The sequence below is a fragment of the Micropterus salmoides genome, unplaced genomic scaffold (genome assembly GCF_014851395.1).
Source record: "Micropterus salmoides isolate LMB-PRFRI ecotype aquatic unplaced genomic scaffold, ASM1485139v1 Ms_hic_scaffold_13, whole genome shotgun sequence".
Taxonomy (NCBI): Eukaryota; Metazoa; Chordata; class Actinopteri; order Centrarchiformes; family Centrarchidae; genus Micropterus; species Micropterus salmoides.
In genome coordinates, this window is record NW_024040374.1 from 7,312,845 (window position 1) to 7,335,922 (window position 23,078).

The window sequence follows — 23,078 nt, forward strand, 5'->3', positions numbered from 1 at the left end:
ACCTTTATGTTGTGACTTAGTGTATTAGGAAAGATAAATTATAACAAAAAAACGAGGGGTGTCTGTTTACATAAAACTAAACATGTAGCATTTCCAACCTACTACATAAACATAGTATAACAATAAACCTAGGAGGTGAATCACTAAACCGGCGCAGTCTACACCTATGTTGTCTTACCAAATGTTAGCGTCGGCAAACAGCTCTCAGCCGCGCTACTGTTTTCAAGATGGCGCCGTAGACGGCAGCCTCTGTATTACGCTACGTAATGCTTTTTGTGTTTTTGTTTATTAACACTGTTTTCTACCATCCCTCTCTGGTAACATTTACCAGAGAAGAGCTCTTAAATATTGGACTTTCAACTGCTTGTACTATTCCACCGCTCCTTAACGAACCCAGAACTTTTCTGGAGTTATTAGTTGGATCTGTTTGGGATCCTTCGGAAACGGCGCAGGGGAAAACGAGCAGGAGCGCAAAATGGACGAACTGCTCCTCCTCAACAGTATTAACTCAGACTTCTGCAGATCTGCCGCCCTCTGTTTCACTGAATCCTGGCTCACCGAGCACATCCCGGACAGAACACATCAGCTTCCAGGATTTAATCTCATCTGCGCGGATCGCGAAAGGGAGCTCACGGGAAAAACAAGGTGAGGCGGATTCTGTTTCTATATAAGCGAAGGTTGGTGCACAGATGTCACAGTGTTGGAAAAATCATGCAGCCCTCACTTAGAGACATTATTTATAAACTGTAAACCTTTTTATTCACCGCGGGAGTTTTCCTCGTTTGTCCTGGTCGCTGTTTACATTCCACCTCAGGCCTGTGTTAGTGAGGCATTACTACACCTGGCCGATAACTATCTTATCCCAACATACAGGCAAAAACTGACATCTGCTAAACCTGTTGTAAAGACTGAAAAGATGGACCAACGAGTCAAAGCTGCAGTTACAGGCCTGCTTTGACTGCACTGACTGGAGTGTTTTTGAGGCTGCAGCCACTAACCTGGACGAACTAACTGACACTGTGACATCTTACATCAGTTTTTGTGAGGACATGTATGTGCCGACTAAAACCTTCTGCACATACAACAACCAAAAACCCTGGTTCACAGCGAAACTCGGGCAGCTTCGTCAGACAAAGGAGGAGGCCTTCAGAAGTGGGAACAGAGTCCTGTACAACCACAATCATCCCGGTCTCCAAAAAACCCTCCATCTCTGGACTAAATGACTACAAGCCTGTCGCCCTGACATCCATAGTCATGAAGTCCTGTGAAAGACTGGTGTTGGCCCACCTGAAGGACATTACAGGCCCCTTGATAGACCCCTGCAGTTTGCCTACAGGGCTAACAGGTCAGTGGATGATGCAGTCAACTTAGGACTGCATTACATCCTGCAACACCTGGACTCTCCAGGGACATATGCAAGGATCCTGTGCGTGGACTTCAGCTCGGCGTTCAACACCATCATCCCGAACATCCTCAGCACTCAGGTAAGTACTCTCCCTGCTCTTCTCCCTCTACACCAACGACTGCACCTCAAGAGACCCATTTGTCAAACTCCTGAAGTTTGCTGACGACACAACGGTCATCAGCCACATCCGGGACGGTGATGAGTCGGCCTACAGATGGGAGGTTGATCAGCTGGCTCTCTGGTGCAGTCAGAACAACCCGAAGCTTAACACGCTCAAAACTGTGGAGATGATCGTGGACTTCAGGAGGAGGACAAGACAAGGACAGACTACAACGGACAGTCAGGACTGCAGAAAAGATCATCGGTGCCAACCTGCCCTCCATTCAGGACTTATACATTTCCAGAGTCAGGAAACGGGCAGGAAACATCACTGCAGATCCATCTCACCCCGGACACAACCTGTTCCAGCTCCTCCCCTCTGGTAGGTGCCACAGAGCACTGTACGCCAAAACCAACAGACTCAGGAACAGTTTCTTCCCACAAGCCATCACTCTGATGAACAGCTGATTTCTGACTCACGGTGTCAGGAACAATTCTTGTGTAATAACCCAGTAACTCTAATCAGCCACCTGTTTACACTTATTATTTATTCACCATTCTCTATTTCAGTGCTGTCCATACTGTTATATTGTCATATTGTAGATAGTGTATACCAAATCCACCTACCTCAAGTCATTACTCCTGCACAAAATACTTATTTATTCCAGCATCCTTTGCACTATGCTTCATTGCACTGTGTACATGTATGCATATATATGTACCTTTATATCACATCCACCTCTGACATGTACATACTCCTGTATCCTTTGCACTCTGCTCACTGCACTATTTGTCAATATGTCTATATTGTTTTTGTTCATAGTGTGTATATTTGTGTTGTCTACACTGAAGTGTGATTTTATTTTTATTATTGTGATTTTGTATTTTTGTATGAGTAAGCACATCGTGAGCAATGTACAATCCAGAGGCAAATTCCTCGTATGTGTACACATACCTGGCAATAAAGCTGATTCTGATTCTGATAATTCATCATCTCTCTGGCTCGCTACACCAGCCTACACTCGTAGCTACCGTTCGCTGTATGCTAAGTAGGTAGCTGTGTTGGCTAACGATGAAAGTAACAAATTAGCATAAAAATGAAAGCCAGATTACCTGTCCATCAGAAATTAAGCGACCACGGTGCAACTTTTCAACCCCTTGGGGTACCTCAGTTGTCACCATCGTTGAAAAGCCATGCAGATATTACCTCTGGTCTGACCGCTTTGCGTTGTCAGGTCTGAGAGAGCTGACCGAGTGCGCGCATGTGGGCAGCTCCTGTAGCGGCAGGGCTGGTAGCCATGGTAGCGAGGGAGAGTGACAGTCACCCAGCCAATCATTGAATTCGGTCCAAATGGAACGAGTGTCTGTGTCAGACAGCTGATTTTTATACTCTTTTTTTCAGAGCACCTAACTTTTTAATATGTATTGGTGTATAAAGACAGTTTCAACAAATATGACTGAATTCTTATCAGGATTTCGGCTTTTAACAATTATAAAAACAAGTTAATCGACATAAAGCGATTATTGTGCCACATGCCGTTTTGCAATGACCTTCGTTTTGACTTGTTTTGTAAATCCAGGGCACCCTTTCCTTTACAGCGGTGCCCCTCCCTAATGGCCCAAACTCACTCTCATCCAGGCTGTGATGTTTACTTCAGCTTGAGCCAAAATGACGGGGTTAAAGCTGCTACAACTTGCTTTTCAACATTATACCTTAAGCCTATGGCATTTTATTTTCCTCTACTCATAGCTTAATAATATAATTTATATTTAGACTAAACCTCCACTTTGTTTGGTGTTGCTTTACCTGGTCTGTGCTTGTAAAATATCCTCCGTGTCTTACGTATTACTGGATTTATACTTTTCTTACCCAGCATTGGTTTAAGTCACTGCATCTCCCGACAGAACAAGACGATTAGATTTCAGTGTTATGTAACATAACGAGTTGTCATTACTCAAGTAGTTCTCCTGTCGCCTGCTCTGGTCCACATGGGCTATTTTGGATTTTGGGATAATGCATAATCCTTTTTAAAAATGATGCATTAAATTTTAAAAGTTCAATAAATGCATGATGTTTCCTGAGTCAATCAGTAATTGTGTTAATTATACATTACAGTTATAACCAAAATAATCGTGATTATGAATTTTGCCATAATCGAGCAGCCCTAGTCTAACTGATACCTTTCAGATTGAAGGCCCTCTCTTAAAATACTTACCTGAGCTTTGGATTTGGGGGCAGGCATTATATCAGCCCCTAATACACCCACTCGCCTTTTCTCACACAGTCACACTCGCATTTAAACACGCACTAGCACATTTTTTGCATGTTATCATCCACTTTAAATAGTGCTTCTCCTGGTGTGGATATGTAGGAGAGGTCATGGAAGCCCTATCCATCAAATGATCGGGTAACATTAGTCTTTCCCCTTTACCCTATGGAATGACCTGACCGCCCACGTCACTCCATGCTGGAGTCATCATCTCTCCAGCCTACTGTGTATGAGAAAGATGACATCACCCCCATATCTGCTGGAAGACACTTCCTCTGCACTCAGCACAGACCATATATCCCCATCCTCCATTAAGTCTCCTCTTCTGCTGCCTACATGTGGTAAATTCATGCTGAAGAGAAACTAATACACAGTGTATTTTAAATAATAGAAATATTGTATATCTGCAGAAATTCAGATATAAAGGCCATTCTCCTATTAGTAATAATATTGTAAAGGAAAAGAGAGGTAGTCTTCACCCTGAAACATAAAATAATATATATCATTATAATGTTGTGAAAATGTATTCACACAAAATGGGTTTTGTAGAATAAAGTGAACAGAAAGGAATTCACAGGGCGGCTGTGGCTCAGGAGGTAGAGCGGGTTGGCCGTTAATCGGAAGGTCGGCGGTTCAATCCCTGGCTCCCCCTGGTTGCGTGTCGAAGTGTCCTTGGGCAAGATACTGAACCCCGAATTGCCCCAGGTGGCTATTCCGCTCAGTGTATGAATGTGTGACTGGTGAATGCAGATGTAGTGTAAAAGCGCTTTGAGTGGTCGAAAAGACTAGAAAGGCGCTATACAAGTACGGAGCATTTACATGGATTCAAAAATATGCATGTCATGTTATTGACCCAAATAAGGCAAATAAGTTCAAAATAATATAAACTTTCAACGAACGAGATATAAAATCCGAATTGTTCGAAACGTCCAAGGCTACCATGAGTTTTCTGTGCTGTGGCTCTCTCTGTAGGAAAACGGATCACCTTCCCTGCTTTTACTCACTACGTCTCTGTATGAGACATAAACACAGCCCCACAGACAGACGGACAGGCAGACTAAGAGTGTGATAGACTAAACCGACTGATCAGACAGCACCAGGAAGTGGAAATGAAAACTAATCAGACAGAGTTGGGGTCCAGTCAGGGAAATAAGGTCAGAAAGTTCTCACTGTCATTGTTGCTGCCCCCTCCTCTCTAACTCTCTCCGTCTCTTTTCTTTTTTCTGTTTTTTTTTACACCTCTTTGGCACTAGCTCTGCCCCAATCACAGCACCTGGTTTCTCCATCATCTCTTTGTAGCCATCCCACTCTGTGCAGAGTGAGCGCTGTGCTGTTCTACAGCCTGCTGACTTCAAACATGAGCTACTCCAGGAATGATAATGACAGAAACATGCCTGGAAAAATAGGATTGTCCTCCAAAAATACACTCTACTCTTTGTGCTGCTGGTCCATTTTTTGTGTGTGTAATTGGCAGGAGTCGGGTCTCAGTGCACAGGGTGATTGATGGTTGTTCTCTTCTACCTGTTTACCAGTGTCTGGATGTGATTGGCTAGGTACGAGGTGGTAATAAAAGGCTGGCTGGGCAATGACAGAGATTGTTGTATCCCAAGAAGAACACCTGTCCCATGGCAGAGCTGACGAGTTATACACACACACACACGCGCACACAGAGCCTCTGAGACATTCCCACTGTGCTCCATTTCACATTCCAATCTTCTGACAGCATGTCTGCTTTTATATGATCATATTCAAGGTTTACAAAGAATAAATGACATCTTTTTAGGTTGAAAGATTTGTTTGTTTTTGTTTGACCCTGTCCGCCATTAGGGAAAAAAAGCTTGATTATTTTTTCAGATGGTTAATGATCATTACTGTTACATAGCCCTCCAGGCAGATCAGTCTGTGGCTCCATCACTGTATCTCTATTGATCCCCTTATTATTGATTTTTGGTAATTTTATATTTTATGTCATATGTCAATGTTGTGCTATTTCATTAGGTCACACACCATAGATATGTAGGCTGATGGGAAAACTGTAGAGAGTGCAGCAATCATAAACCACAACTAAATGCACAATTTCACATTATGGACTCAGGCTCAATTACTTTAGACTCTTTTAGTGCATAGTGCAAGTAAATTACACTATGTTACATAGGACAAAGTGACCATGATATATCTGCCTATAAAAGACTTAGTTTGATGCAAAGAAACAAGTTATTTTGTTTTGTTTTGTTTTGGAAGAAAACTCTTTCCCCCTCCTTGTTTCCTAGGGATTTCTATGATGAGAATGTCCCTTTAAAGTAAAGGTAATTTTGCTTTGTCTGTTGTTTGTGTTGACTTGTGTACTTCACTACCATAAGATGAAATATGTATGGTTTATGTATTTTCATGTGAAATGCCCATAAAATGTGCAAAAGCTGCAGTAACATTACAGTTTACTTCCTTACACAACGTTAGGAGAATTTAAATTTCCCTTGTAAATGTATGTAAATTACAGGCCAGAGTTATGTTAGAGGCATTTAAAGGGCCAGTTTGTAAGATTTAGGAGTATATTTGCATAATATGACAAAAATTTTATATAATAAATGTTTTCATTAGTGAATAATCACCTGAAATTAAGAATTGTTGTATCTTGCGCTCCTCTTCCACAGAGTCTGCCATGTTGCACCACCATGTTTCTGAAGTAGTCCAGAATGGACAAACCAATCATTGACTTTATAAAAGGCATTTCATGGTTTTAGTGTTTAGTTTCGCGTCTATCCTAGGTTCTTCTACATGCTTGGAAGGGGTGGGTGAGGCGTGGGGTATTCAGTTGGTTGCAATCTGCAAACTCACGGCTATATGCCACTAAATCCTACACACTGGTCCTGTATGAGGAGCACAGACATGTGTGATACTAAATAAAATGATTATGAAAAGATTGTGTTAGATTATATACATACAGAAATGTCAGTACTTCTTAAAATGTCACAGCTTCAGCATAATTCAGCAGTTACATCATAAATGTCAACGTGCCGGCCACATTACAGATAAACCTGCAAACAGATGTAAAGTCATGCATCCGGCTCAAAGGAGTGTTCTTGTCATGGCGACACTGCTCAGGAATGTCACAGACTCTTGGCCATCACCTCGGCGCTAGTCAGCATGACTGGTAGACACGTAAATGGACAGACTGACCATGTAAGGCTCTGGTGCCAGTATGGATCATGACTCATTGTTGTATTGGTGGCCCCACACAGCTTCATAGATTAAGAATGGATAGAGAGGACACCTGTTGTTTCCTGGATCATTTAAGTGAATGGTTTCCAACCGTTTGTCTTGTGATCCCTTGAAACAAGTAGATAGCTTTAAATATGTGTGAAGAGTGATTATTCTCTCTCAGATTTTTTTACTTAATAGTTCTTAGAGGCCTTAATAGGTAGAAAAGTTTTCTTCTCCTTTTTTTTAATCATCTTGTGTCATCTACCTTAAGTTGCTGAAATATAACCAACATTAGAAACCAGATGTTGTTTGTTTTGTTTAAGAATGAAATGGATAAGTTAGTCTTTAAAAACTGACAAATGTACTTCCATCCATCCATCCATCCCTCCATCTATCTTCATCCGCTTATCCAGGGTCGGGTCGCGGGGACAAATATACTTTCATAATATAATTAATATACTTTCATTTAGTTTTTAGCAAACATTACTCAAGCTGGAGTAAATAGCAGGTCTATTTATAGTTATAGTAGTTATATACCTTAAAACTTTGATTAATAGCCTGGGCTTTTATTTGCTAAAATTACTGAATTGACCCTGCCTTTATTTGAGACAGGTGTCCATATGGGACAGGTCTTTAATTCCTCTTGCACAAAATTGACAACTGCTACTATAAAACAGTTTATTTATTTCAAACAAAAATATTACTTGTAAAAACATTTACCAATAACATCAAATACACGTCATTGATTTGATCTAGCTCTGACAGACAGTTTATGCGCTTTTATTTTGTAGGCAGCAATGTAATGAAAACAACAACACAGTGCAGGATGAGAGAAGTGTGGCAGAAGTTAGCAGACAGAGAGCAATGAGCTTCACATGACGGTATTAACAACTTGGATTAATTTTAATGAAAAGCTGTTTTGATTCTTTTGATCGGTGGACCCTTACAAACTAAAGGTATATAAATAATCAAGGAACGGACACATTCGGACTTCATGAACGCTTCAAAGGTAACGGGAGTCTGCACTTTTTTTCTTTTCATCTCCTGTACCATGCTGGTTACACTGGTAAATACATAAGAATTAGACTTAGGGGATTGTTATTTCCATTAAATGAACTGAACGATTGAATTGTTGAGAATCTAACCAATCTAACAATGTGTAGCATGTCCATACTGACATATTGATCAGTTTAAACATAATATTTGTATTAATGATGTAAACAGCTTAGAAGCAGCTAACGCGTGCGACCCGCAAGGTTTAAGAGGTTTTATACATCCAAAGAATTTCTATAAAAACAAGACCATGGGTTTAATGGGGACCTGCGTTTATTTGTCAAAATGTGTTCCCACACCAGGCCAGTAAACAGGGTAGGTGGCTATTTGGGACTCGGCTATTAATTGAAGTTTTATGGTATACAATTTATAGTTGAGTTTGGTTTTTAAATAATATAGACTATTACCAGAATTATCCCTTAACCTATTTTGTATGAAATTTGCTAGCCTAAAGTAAGTTTTTAAAAAAAATGGCTTAACTGAGTTAAGGCGGATACATCCCTGAAAGATTCCATATTTAGTGTACCATCCCCATGACCAAGAATTTTGTTTTGAATACTTTACATCCATTCTGACCCTAAGCACCTCTGTCAGACATCAAGCAGTAAGAATTCATTTGAAATAGAGAGGAAGAGAAAACTATTTGGCCATTTATGGAGTCCAACATATGAATCAAGAGTCAGCAGAGGAAGAGGATAGAATGACTTATTGAACAACGATTGTGTGACAGCCTAAGTGTACTAAAATTAAGGAATGGGAAATTTCTGTGCTTTCCAAATGAGCAAAAGATATTATCTTTGGTATTTGGCATGCAATACCATATTTGATCGCTTACTTACTCATCCGCTGTACTTGTCCTGGGGAAATCTTTTGTGCTTTCAGTTTGTTTATAGAAGTTGATATGTAATGGAAGTGGAATCGCAATAATGAAACTGCTACTTTCTTCCACCTCAATTGTGATTCCCATTCAAGGACAATGACTAATGGAACACAAGAAAGCGGGTGCTTTGTATTGATTGTTCTGACACAGAATGGTATTTTACACGTACCCCCTTTCATTGTCTCAGATGTGTTCTTTTTGCTTGTTTCCTGCCGCCTGAAGGAGGAATTTACTTTTGTCAGAGGAAACACAACCACAAGACTGAGCATTTACAATGGAACAATTTGGTGGCGATCCAAACCTTCTTCATAAGAAGGAAGAGATTAATGTGAAGCCAAATTCCTCATCATTCTTCCCATAGTTTGTCAGAAGAATCCACATTTTCCTTTGGCTAACACACCATCTGCGTAATCCTCTCAGATTGGGTCCATGACATCACCGGGTGATAACAACATGAGAGCCGCCGGCTTCTTGGGGAAAACTCTTAAATAGATTGGGCCAGAAATCATAACAACTTTAAGGGATTTGGAAAGGTTTTGCAATGATGTACGAATGGATTGTTTCTGTCAGATATTTTTCCTTTATGGTGCATGAGAACATTTGGTCCTGGTTTCCAATGCTTATAGCAAAAGGATAGCACTCTTTTGAGTCATGCTCGGCCCATTAACTCAGAGCAGAAGTTCATCTAGGGTCCTTTGTAAAGGAAGAGCATCCTCAAATCACCCATATGGTCTTAGTCAAAGCAGAAACATTTCTACTGCATCTGTTTGTCCTTCATTTTCAGTAACTAGTCAGTCAACTTAGAAGTTTAATTTTATTTATTTTTTATTTTTTTGTACACAAATGGTTAAATTGTCCATTTACATCCTGTGATTCAGTTTGACTTCTTCATTTTGTAATCTACTGTATTATGCAACTGTTTAGCTGATTCCTCTAACCATCCAACTGGAGTTTTTGGTGTCTGTGGAGAGATGCTTATGGAATAAGTGGAACTAAATCAGCAGGGTCGCAATTTGTCACAGTTAAAACCACGGTCTGAACTCTTCGAGTAGAGCCTTATTTATCCCAGTTTCACCCATGTGAACTAAGAGCTTAGCTGCAAAGAAATGATAAATGAAAAGATGGACAAGGTAAGTCTCACAAATTAATCTTTTGTGACATATATCTCATGCACTCACTGTCCAAAGAACTTTAGACAATGTGTTCAAAAGATGTTTAGCTTTTCCACAAGTTCTGTGTTTTTCTGTCTATTCGTCATATGCTCATTGCATTACTTCAGACCTCGGTCCCTGAGAGTTTTCAAATTAGGGAACATTTTCAGGTCGGTGCGAATTCCCCTCAGAACACTGTCAACGCTGATGATAACACCAACCACAACGGGTCTAGTCTGATATCAGGGAAAGGTGCTTGTTATCAGAGACCAATGTCTGGATGTTAGCCTTCTCTAAAAAAGCTCCATGTCTATGAATGCTCACTTGAAATAAATGGCACATGAAATAGTTGAATATGACATTATCATTGTATATTTTGTAGTTATTCTGTAACATATATTGTTGACCACCGTTTTAGATCACAAGTTGCAGAAGTAGTTGTTTCTTGTAACTGGTGTAGCTGTTGTCATTAGTTGGCTTTTCTGTCTATGAGAATATTTGTTCCAAAAACTGTAGACACAGATGTGTTACATTGTTCCGAATTTTTAAAACAGTTTGTATAAACTGTTAAGCAGATTTAAAAAAACAAAAAAAACAAAACATCACCATGGATCCTGTTATCCTCTTAAGTTTGCCTTCTAGTCTTTGCATAGATTAATACTAAAGTTAGAGACATATTGTGTACAACAGGAAATGTGGTTGCAGGTAGCATTATGTTGCATTTTGCAGTTGATAGGACAGACAGATAGGAACTAAAGTCAAAAGAAGTTTTTATGGAAACAAAACAAATTTTCAACTTGCTCTCACACCACTATGTTGCAACTTGTTTGCATTAACTTGAACTTTTGCTAACATTTGGCTCCGAGTTCTGTCACCCTTCTATTTGTCACTTCAATCATTTGAAATAAAACTGCGGGTCACTTTGTCTCTTGGTGTCATTGCTGGTGTGAGCTCACAGGAAGTGTGTCAAGTGTTTTACACCATGCATGGAGATGCTGTGTAGACCAATGACAGCATGATATAAGCATGGGGGCTAAACATAGATGGGACCCTAAAATGTACAGCCTTTGTTCAGGACTCATAAAGGTATTTGCCTTCATGTATAGTCGGGAGTAGACTGCTATAAAAATGGTCCAGGAATTTGTTCCTGGTCAGCCAACTCTCCAGACAAAGCATTTGTTGGGGTCTCTGGGTCTTAAGAGACCTTTATTCCTACATTTTTGAGAATTTTATTCAAGTACAGTACATGACGAAATGAGCCATTGAAATACATTTTCAAAGCTAGAAACACTTATCTAGCTCTCCTTAAGTAAAGTAACCACCTCAGCTGAGCCCTTATGTACAATAAATAAATTGAAGTGTTCATACAAGCCTAGTGGCTGTCGAGACCATGCATCTGTGATTTAAATGTTGAAGGGGCCGTAGAATGGAAAACTGTTTTTCCCTTGGCATAGTTGAATAAAAAGAGTTCAGTACATGTAGCTCACATACCGTGACCCTCAATCCATTGTTTCCTCCTTTCTATGTATATCTCGCGCTCACAAAATACCCCTGAAAAACTGGCGAATGCCAACAAGCGCTAGATGTTACGTAACATCTGGGATTTTGTATGCCCCCAAAGTTACATAACCAGCCCATGTTCCAGAGTTAAGCTGATGATACATGGGGCAACTTTTTGAGCAATGTTGCGGGGCAATCTTGCTAGTGGCAAGTCCAACTATGTTTTGAATGGATAGCTGCGGGGCGGGGCAGGTGGCGGAGTGGTGGGGAATGGGATTACGGTTGTAATCTTTACTCATTACCATTGATGGCGACACTGACCAGCACCATTGCTCTAAAAGTTGCTTCATGTATCATTAGCTTTAGCAGTCCTGCGAGCTCATGGAGCCAGATAATAAAATAAATAAAAATATTTCCTGTTTTTCTCTCTGATGTCCTCTGGCTGCTCTGACTCACCCCTATGATTTATGAAGCTTCCCGATGGACAGATAGCTTTGCTGCTAACGCCACAGGTTGCTAACCGCTAGCTGTTTCTAACAGTAGCTCCTGTCATCAGCTGGCTCTGAACCAGCGGTCCAAAGCTTCTGTAGTAATGTTAGAGGTGTAAGCACCAACACACGGCAGCACGGTTCCAGTCCGGGCAGAATCAGCAATAGGATGTCCAGCTGCATGGCTAACTGAGTAGCTAACTTAGTAGCACTGACAACTGCTGTTAGCAGTAGTTAGCTGCTAACGTGGAAGTAACCAGCACCAAATAAACTTGTGGGACATATTTGAAGCTTGTTAACATTTCTAGTAGAAACTTTTAAGTATGAATCTGAAAATGAGCATTCTACGGCACCTTTAAAGAGGTGGTATTATGCTTTTTGGCTTTTCCCCTCTCCTTTATTGAGTTGTATAACTTTTTTGTGCATGTAATAGGTTTGCAAAGTGAAAAGGGAGTTTCCATCTCCCACAGAAAACACTGTTCTGAACTGCTTGAAAACAGCTCGTTTGTAGTCCAGCCGCTTTCATCCTTGTGATGACATAGGGAAGAAAGCTAAAAACTCTGAGCTGCAGCACACACCTCTCCTCTCCCTTCCAAACACCGGCTACCCTCAGGTAGTCAGTGGACATAAAGCTGTTACTGTGATGTAGAGACAGAGCTCAGTTAAAACTTTATGAATGAAAGATTTGTTACAGATTAATAACTCATCACTCTGAAACTCTTGCTCCAGTAAACCTGGTCACAACAATTACAGCTGAAACAAAGTCTTGTTTGCTTCTCACTGACCCGCCTTTCTCTGCTTCTGATTGGCTATTATCGGCTTTTCTGCTTCTGATTGGCTAGTAGTCCTTAACTAGGAACTGCGCATGTGCAACTCCCAACAAAGATCATTTAGAGACAAGATTTATCACTCCGTAGCTAAAACGAAGGGTGAAAAGAGGAGCTACAGCAATGTGCATGTTGAAAATAAAGATGGTGTTTTTTGAAAATTAAACCATGTAAACCTGTTCTGGTACAACCTCTAAATAAGATTTTGAACCTGAAAATTAGCATAATACCACCTCTTTAATATATCATTGATCCAATAAAATATGTCTCTCTTCATTGTAGGGCAGACAAAAAAAATGCAAAAAATGTCTAAGGCTTCTGCTTTTGGACATGTGACAGAAATCCACATTTGAAGTGGCACTTCCTGTGACTTCCTGGCCATAGCTATACGTATCTGTCAACAGCAGGACTATGCTCAGCCTAGATGAGTAATTAGGATTAGGATATAATTTTAATACACAATTAAAATATAACACTATCAGTAAAATATTAAAATGGTAGTATTTAATATATGTACATAGTGTTAGGATGTTAATATACCTTTATTAGTATACTAGTCCTTGTAGTACTAGTCAGGGGCTGACTTTACCATTAGGCAAGGTAGGCAGCAGTTGTAGTGACAGAATAATTTAAACTTGACAGTAGCTAGCAGGTTGGGAATTACAGGGCCAACATTTATCATTTTAGTAGTTTTTGTTTCATTAACGCAGAAAAAGATTTGACTTGTGGTTACTCTGTAATCAAAAAACAAAAAACAGTAAGCCATAATAATTATGTCTCATTGATTCCTGTCTAACTGCAGTAGTCTCGATCAAGGCACATACCAATTAATTTTCAACTGCAGTTTTATTGGTTGGTTTATCGGCCCACCAGGAAAACTCCTTGTACTCCTGATTGTCAGTCAGCCCTTGTGTGTGGCCCTGAACTGTGACTCTAGGGTGAAATATTACTTTAATCATTGGAATGAAGTCAGCACACTTCTATGTGTGCCTCAGCACCTGTTGATTTGACTGTTAAGGGTCTGACTCGGGCTGAGTGTATGCACATGCATGCTTGTCTGATTACATGCATGCATGGCTATGTCAGGGTGTGCTGTCTCTGTGAACTATGGCATGTGTCTTCTTGACCTCTTGAACTTTGTGGCCTTGCTTCTGTAAGGCAGAAAGCTGGGTATGCTTTGCCTCTTCATGCTTGACATAATGAGCGCACTTTAGGTAGCTTGTTCATGTGTCAAATTTATTCAAGGATCCCGGTGCCTTAATCAGTATTCTGTTTCAGGCGTGCAGCTGGTCTGAACTGCCATGATTAGATCTGACATGCTATGGGTTCACTCTGGTGAACTTCCTTTTGTAGCAGTACAGATCTGACACCTTACTTTTCACACAGCTCTCTTCTTAAAGATGATTTTAAAAAGTGTCTTAACAAATAGTAAAAAATAGAAATGTGTAGCAGAACAGACAACTTTTTAGTGTTCTGTGAAGTCACTGTACATAGCTGCAAGTTGCTCAAGACCATATTTATAACAAGATGAGTTATGTTCTCATCTCAGGCAGAATCACATTATTGACAACTTAAGGCAATAGTTTTGGCCAGTTTCCACAATTTGTTTAAATATGATTTAGTCTAGTAGACACTAACATTATAGTAGGATTAAGGCTTTTAAGCTGTGTTTCTGCAAATGAAGCTGTTTTTGATGGTTTTATTGGAATAAATCGTAGTTGACATCTTTGCATTTCTTTTAAGGTCATAAAACTGTTAAATGATAAAACTATTTCCTATGACCCAGACCAGAACATGTTGTATCTTCATACTGCATACTGCTGATCTCATGTGATTCCCTGGGTGGACAGGCATTTTTTTATTCTTGGTATAAACAATAGTCTTTCAAATGAGTTTTTTTCTTCTTCTTCTCCAAAGTAAAGGAAATCTTAAGGATTTGTTTGTTGTTTTGGGCATTTTGCCTTTATTGGATAGGTCACAGTAAAAATACACACAGGAAATGGTGAGCGAGAGAGACAGGGTATGACATGCAACAAAGTCCTTGGCTGGAATAGAACCAGGGATGTTGCCATCACAGTATATGGTATGTGTCTAAATCTCTAAGCCACTAGAGGCCTTTTAGTACCATTCCTCTCTTAATCACCTGGAAGATGCTACACAGACATTCACAGATGTAGCAAGAATAAAAGTATATCATATTCTGAGGAAGGCGAAAGAGCATCAAAACCTACACATTTGCACCTCCATTAATACAAATGCCGACTGGGTAAAAAACTCCAAGGGGTTTGACTGCTAATCAGCAGGATTGACTTTTTTTAAATCCACCTGCAAAAAGCAAAGTGTTGGTAGAAAATAACAATGATCAGAGAGGTACATCACCTGAGATGTGTTGAGTGTTAAATAGTTTTTATCCAGCAGCAGTGGAGCAGACTGCAGTATATCAACCTTAATTGTGCAGAGAACTGCAGAGGAAGGGAGACTTTGGATCAAGGCTACTAGAATTCCAACAATGTTCCAGTTCAGACCTACCACCAGGAGGGTGTGTGTGTGTGTGTGTCTGTGTGTTGCTGGCATGGGCCAGCTGGAATGGAACGATGTTAGACTGAGTGGTAACCGTGGAATTTTTGCTTCATCTGCTATAAGCTTTCCTAAACCGCCACTGATGCTGCCAGAGACACCATCTCTAGATGATAACAAAAACTAACCAGCTGTGAGAAGTATTCTCCCCTAAACTTAACCTAGCTCCTCCAGCAGGCCTACGCACACATATACACACAACCTAAGGCCTAAAGTATTCAAACCCTTATAAGGTAAAATCGCAGGTCGGTCTAGAGTGAATCTGTTTTGCAGCGTCCCGGGCGAACTTTGGTATTTGCGGCTGGGAAAAGCATCAAGTATGCAGAAAGGACATCCTTCAGTGTTTGTTTTCTCTCCTTCCCTGTATGCATCCTGTGGTTCTGACTGACTGGCTGCTGGCATTACGTAAAGCCAGACTTCGTGCTTATATATTTTTTTCCACCTCAGTTTTGGTAAATGATTCAGCAGAGCCTGACTAAATGAATGTTTTCAGAGCCTGGTTATGAGTATAAACAGCTTTCCATTTTTTTTTTTGCCTGTTCCAAATGTGTGGTTTGGCTATGTGTGTATGCTGCACATTTTAGGTGACGTGACATTTTATGCCTACATGTGACGCTTTTTCTAAGCATTTGCAGATTCTGGTATTTATTTGATAAAGTATTGATTAACATGCGCGTGTGTGAGTGTGTTAGTGTGTGTCAGTGCATACCTGAGCTCCCAGCTATGTAGTTAATCATGTCCGCCTATGGTCATTCAATAAACCCTGTTAGAAATGGCGACTCTCGCCACAGCTATCCCACAATGCCCCCTTCTCCTCTTTTTATCACCAGCTAGTAATTATGTGCTCCAGTGAGAGGCATGCAACTCACTCACACACAAACACACACACCGGGACACACACTCACCTTGATTAGTAAACCTAATGGATCGCCTTGCTCAGTATTCCAAGAACATTCCATAAAGCAAAGGGCCATATAATTGCTTTCTACCGTCAGAACTGCGACAAGCATTACCTTGCAACCACTGCCATCTCCTCTTCTTCATCCTCCTCTTCCATCTGCTCCTCTAATTCATCCACCTCTACCTTCACCTCCTATATAAATCTGCTACTTTTCATCCTTCCCATATTTTTTATTTGGATCTACAATTGAAATCATTCTTAGATGCAAGATGTGATTTTTTAAAATGCTGTTAAATCAAGTGATTCTCTGTATTTTGAAAATGGTTTGTGTTGTCAAACCACAGAATCATCAACCTTTGGGTCACTGTTTTGCTTTTCCAACCTATACAAACTGTAGATTGTATAGTTGAGTCTCATGGCTCTCATAAACCCTTCAAAAAACTGTAGGAACCAGTTTCAAAAAGCCCTGTCAAGCCACAACATTACTGTTCTGGTTCACTCCCACCGCTCTCATAGCATTATTTCAGCCGCAGCAGAGAGCTATTTCATTGAATTGACTGTAACAACACACTGGTGAACATGGTGGAGCATTTAGCAGCTCGAGACAGATATTTTGTGGTACGAGACCGACAGTTCTAACAGAGAGTGAATATTGGACTTGCGTTCATCAGGTGGACACAAACACAACTCTAAATGAAATGTTGTGTTTACAACTTCCACTGCCATCAGTTATATAAATGCAGAGCGAGTTGAGTTGAGCTGCAAGAGGAATTTTTAGATTTCAAATGAATAAACAACAATATATTCTCTCAGTAAGACAAATAGCTTGTTATACATTGGTATTCTCAGCTTGTCACAAAAATAAGAATATTTTCTTCCCTTAATTTACACTTTGCAAAGCCACGCCTCAAATGCTCAAGCTGGCTAATGACAGCGTAGTATAGGACTCGCTCTAACTGAGGTTCGACACTTTCGTGGTGGTGTTACATTGACTCATATGCAAAAGGTGTCATTGTCTAGCTTTCTTGCAGACTGTTTCCAAGATATGGTCAAATGCTGTTCCTGGGGCACTTGTTATAGTTACAACTTTCAAATGCATAATGCAAACCTTTCTGTCTCCTTCTCTGAGATCACTTATTCTTTTTTCCAAAAGTTAGACAATATTTTCCCCAGGGAGTGCAGTCATACAGTGACATGCTAAGTCCAACAGGTCCTATAGTTAACTAGATAATTAGAACTCTAATTTTCACATGCATATATTCACACAACAATATTTGTACACATACTTCAGATAATTTAACATAATAGAAGATTATAGAACATTCCTCTCAGATGTGACTTGAGTCTTGAATCATAGATTCCCACACTTAAATTTTGGCATTTGCACCTACATAATAATCTGTACATAGGAGTTAAATTAAGCTCACATAGGAAAACATGTTGTTTTCACTCACAAGTGCAGCCACAGTCAAGTTTGCACATAGTCATGCATTCTTTGTTAGTTTAAGTTTCCATGTTGAAGCAAAGGCTCGGCCGGGGGCTATTTTCCTACTGACTTCGCTCACCCAATGAGGTCACACCATCTAGAATCCTGAGAATGTCAAGAATGGCGAGGTTTAAGAGCTTCTGAACAGCACTATATGTTATCAGATGTAAGGGGGCTGATTGAAAGGGGAGGTCGAAATGTGATCTACTTCTATAACAGTGAAATGAAAGGAGGGGGAGGGAGTGACTCGCATCTTCACCTTTTAGCTTCTTATCTTTGATCCACGTATAGCAGATGCCAGGACAACACTGCTTCATTTACATTGTTGGTTTAAATCTGAAGTGTACACAGTGAAGATTATCCTAACATTTAAAACTGCACTCTGCACTGCACACTATTTTTATTAGCGATTAATCTGCTGATTATTTTCTTGATCATTTTCTCTATATAATGTCAGAAAATAGTGAACATTTCCCGTTGATATATCTTACATGTTCGAATATGTATCCAAAAGTCCCAAAGATATTTAATTTACTAGCATACAAATTAAGATGAGAACTAGGATGTTCCTGTATTAATCCCCCATAGGGGAAATTAAAGAGTGTGTGTGTGGGGGGGGCTTAATAATGTTATAATTAGGGATGAAACGATCACCGGTTTAACGGTAAACCATGGTAAAATTCCCGACGGTTACCATACTCATACACCGGGTACGGTTAACCGCGTTTTTATAATCTCACGGCAAGCATTGTCCAGCGTCTCCCAGAAGCAGGCGCGCGTGCGCAGAATGCAACATGGGTTTGTTTGGGTCAGTGACAACATGGCGGAAGACTCCCTGCGGAGATTTTTCGGTCACTCTGAAGTCCGGTCGTATTTTAGTTTTTATGAGAGTGCTGAGGGAAACTTGATTGAAGAAAATAACCTTATAGTGAACACAGGGTGAGTGAACTTTTAGCTTTGGTTTGTCTCTCTGACTTGCTAACAGCGAGTAAACTGAAGCTCTCAGTGTTAGCTGCTCTTGTAAAAACGCTAAATGTTGTTCTGTTGCTGTGTGCGTCGTGTGTTGGAGTCTATTCTTCCACTGCACATGATAACACGTTACGCTTTTTAGTCAACCAACCAGCATTTCTAGAAACGCTACAGACTCCTCTGTATTTATGTCAGTTTTTGGGCTCATTGCAGTTACTATCACTGTTTTCTAAAGACTTATTTGTTTTCATGTAATTGTCCACGGGGTCATTGTATTACCTATAAAATATACAATCTTGATAATGCACACTTAGATGATTTTCATATGTTTACAAAAGATATTTGCTGTTATTTTATTTTTTATGCAAACAAAATGGCAATTGTATTTACAGTTTTCAATATAAAACTTGTTGGTTTCAGTTTGTGTATCAGTACATTTTTATATTTTTTTGCACATTTTTACAATACCGTGATAATACTGATTACCAAGATAATTTTGGTCACTATAATCGTGATATGAAATTTTCATACCGTTTCATCCCTAGTTATAATGGTGACTAGCAAGTTATTGTATAACCTCGTCGTCTTTGCTCGAGCTAAAGTAAACATCACAGCTGCTGAGAGGGAGTTTGGGCTTTTAGGTGGGCGCCACTCTGAAGGAAAGGTTGTGATGGATTTTTAACACAAGACGAAACGAGTGTCATTGTGAAACAGCAGCACAATAATAATTTTATTTTGATTAACTTGTATTTATAATTGTTGGAAGCCAAAATCGAAATCATGATTAAAATTTGATTAATGGCACAGCCCTAGCCTCAGTTTTACTGTTCTTAGCTGACAGGAGTGGCACCCGGTGTGGTCTTCTGTTGCTGTAGCCCATCTGCTTCAAGGTTTGATGTGTTGTGCGTTGATATTCTGCATACCTTGGTTGTAATGAGTGGTTATTTGAGTTACTGTTGCCTTTCTGTCATCTCGACAGAAAGACAACAGTAACTATAACCAGTCTGCCCATTCTCCTCTGACCTCTGACATCAACAAGCCATTTTCGTCCACACAACTGCCATTAACTGGATATTTTCTGTTTTTCAGACCATTCTCTGTAAACCCTAGAGATGGTTGTGCGTGAAAATCCCATTAGATCAGCAGTTTCTGAAATTATCAGACCTAGCAGTCTGGCACCAACAACCATGGCACGTTCAAAGTCACTTAAATCCCCTTTCTAACCCCATTCTGATGCTCAGTTGGAACTTCAGCAAGTTGTCTTGACTACATCTACATGCCTAGCTGCATTGAGTTGCTGCCATGAGATTGGCTGATTAGCTATTTGTGTTGCTATTTGTGTACAGTGGCAAGTGAGCGAGAGAGTGAGTGTGCGCGAGTGTGTCTATGTATGTACTTCCTCGAGAACCTTAAACACCTTGCTTGACGGGTGGGAATATACTGAAAAGAGTTCTCAGTCTTTTAGGCAAAAATGGAGCGGACTGGGGGAGAGAGACAGAGAGAGGCGGGGCAATCCGGAGTGTTTACCTGAGGTGTAGGTGTCTGTGAGTGTGTCTGAGTGTGGGGAGAAGAGAATTCTGAGGCAGGTCCAAAGCATACTTAAAAACAATAATAAGAATGTTTGTGGTCATTAAAACCTGTTTCACAGGGTGGTATAGTGAAAATTTTAGATTTTTTGCTGGGGGGCGGGGGTTTACAATCACGATGCCGGCTCATTGTCGTGATGTCTGTCAGCCATCGCCAATGGACGATGGCATCGTCTATCGGCCCAACCCTAATATTACAATATTATAATAATATAATATAATATTACAATATTACTAACAACATTATTTTGACAACAACATACTTCAGATAATTTAACATAATAGAAGATAATAGAACATTCCCCTCAGATGTGACTTGAGTCTTGAATCATACAGATTCTCACACTTAAATTTTGGCATTTGCACCTACATAATAATCTGCACATAGGAGTTAAATTAAGCTCACATAGCTTTACCATGCAGCATACAGAAGACAGCACCCTACCCAAACCTCACAGGTAAAGCTGCAAATTCCACAAAAGACGCTCATTGTAAACCTCATTATACTTTTTTTCACGTTGTTCACTATTCTGTGACTCTTAGACTTCCAGATTGTGAGTCATCGTCAATGATCAGTATGCAACACAAACACTGAAATATGAGTCTAAGGAATGTCTGTGCTTCCAAAGTAAAGATTGCAATAAAGCACAAGCTTAGAATATCAGGTACATACTGAATGTTAAATCTCTGATGAATTATGCTTTTCATTGTTTTTGTGATATTCCTCTGATTTGAGAGGTTATAATCTATAATGTACTCTAACCATTATGAAACCTGCCCAGTTATTTCCTGAAAGACAAGATGTCCCGTTGTCCAGACAAGCAGAGAGGGTGGGGGGGGGACCAGAGTTGGTAGTCTGTATGTTTTTTGTCAGGGCTCAGGAGATGCTTGTGTCTGGAAAGTGTGCCGTTTCCATTACAGTCTGTCTCATTTCACTGCAGCAGTGGCAGTGTTTTTGCTTGGAGGCCCGAGGATAAGGGGCGAGCTCTGTGGCCTTGTGAGTCCACGCCTCAGTGGTGCAAGGTAAGGGAGGGAGTGGCTGTGGCCCAGCTAGACACACACATGGGTTACATGTGCAGCTTCAAAGACATAGCTAGATGGGCCTGACTGCTGGCAGCTTGTTATCACTGACAGAAAAGCAGAAGGCTGCCAGGGACTGGTTTCAGACTGAATGCACAAATCCAGCAGCCAGCCTTTGAGAATCCTTATAATTCATTTCGAATCCACCTGATTAATGTAAGTTCAATATTGACTGTCTTTAAGCTCTGCTTAGAGTGGTGGGAGTGAATCAAACAGTAAATTTGTCAGCCAGCTAAACAGTGAGTCTGAAACTCACTATAAAGCTCTGTAAAGCCAAAGACTGCTGCAGATTTTGGTGATAATGTTTATAGGTTCACCACTAAGAGCAACATTGTCACATTGTTTTAATGTTGTCGTTTGATACATTATTATAAAATTCAATTATATCCACTTTAAGTAAACATTCAGCCATCAAGTTACATTAGACCATTAAAGGTTTTGTTCTTTTTAGTTTGAAGGTACAGGAAGGCCTCTAAACACAACCAGTAAAATCTCTGCATCTTTTTATTCAGCATTTTATCACTGTAGTCATCCTGAAGCAGCTGTAGCTTACAATGATGACATCAGTAGTATGTTTTAATAAGCTGAACCAATGGATGTTGGGACCAATGTTGGGCACAGCCAACAACCTATCTTGGCATAAAGGTATAATGATGACAATGATTAATGAGAAGATGGCGCCGCAGACGGCAACTTCTGGATTACGCTCCGTAGTGCTTTTTGTGGTTTTGTTTATTAACGCTGTTTTGTGCCGTCCCTCTCTGGTAACATTTACCAGAGAAGAGCTCTTAAATATTGGACTTTCAATTGCTCATACTATTCCACCGCTCCTTAATGAACCCGGAACTTTCCCGGAGTTATTAGTTGGAGGAGCAGCAGCTCTGTTTGGCATCCTTCAGAAACGGCGCAGGGGAAAACGAGCAGTCACCTGGTTAAACTGAGACAGCGGGTTTTCGCACTGCGCTCCCTTCAATTCACCTGGCGAATGTCCGCTCTCTAGCCAACAAAATGAGCGAACTGCAGATCTGCCGCCCTCTGTTTCACTGAATCCTGGCTTACCGAGCACATCCCAGACCTCGCACTTCACCTTAATCCTTTAATCTCATCTGTGCAGATCGCGAAAGGGAGAGCTCACGGGAAAAACAAGGTGAGGCGTACTCTGTTTCTATATAAACTAAGGCTGGTGCACAGATGTCACAGTGTTGGAAAAATCATGCAGCCCTCACTTAGAGACGTTATTTATAAACTGTAAAACTTTTTATTCATCGTGGGAGTTTTCCTTGTTTGTCCTGGTCGCTGTTTACATTCCACCTCAGGCCTGTGTTAGTGAGGCATTACTACACCTGGCCGACCAGATAACTAACGTGGAAAAAAAACATTCAGACTCCCTACTCATTGTTCTTGGGGACTTCAACAGAGCAAACCTCAGCCACAAACTCCCAAAGTACAGACAGCATATTAAGTGTCCCACCAGGGACACTAACACACTGGACCACTGCTACACTACATTAAAGGACGCCTATCACTCTGTTCCCTGTGCAGCCTTGGGACTCTCTGATCACTGTCTGGTTCATCTTATCCCAACATACAGGCAAAAACTGACAT

The 23,078-nt window shown here is 40.4% G+C and overlaps 1 protein-coding gene across 8 annotated transcripts in view; it reads left to right on the top strand.

Annotated features, from left to right (window-relative positions):
* Positions 1-23,078, top strand: part of ddah1 (dimethylarginine dimethylaminohydrolase 1) — a 110,642-nt gene that overhangs the window by 39,607 nt on the left and 47,957 nt on the right. The window contains exon 1 of one of the 8 annotated variants that reach the window (XM_038715269.1): positions 18,657-18,777. The exons of the other annotated variants lie outside the window; for them this stretch is intronic. The gene's annotated coding sequence lies outside the window, so the exon portion shown is untranslated. Of the gene's footprint in view, positions 1-18,656; positions 18,778-23,078 lie in introns of those variants that run through there. 8 annotated transcript variants of the gene reach the window in all.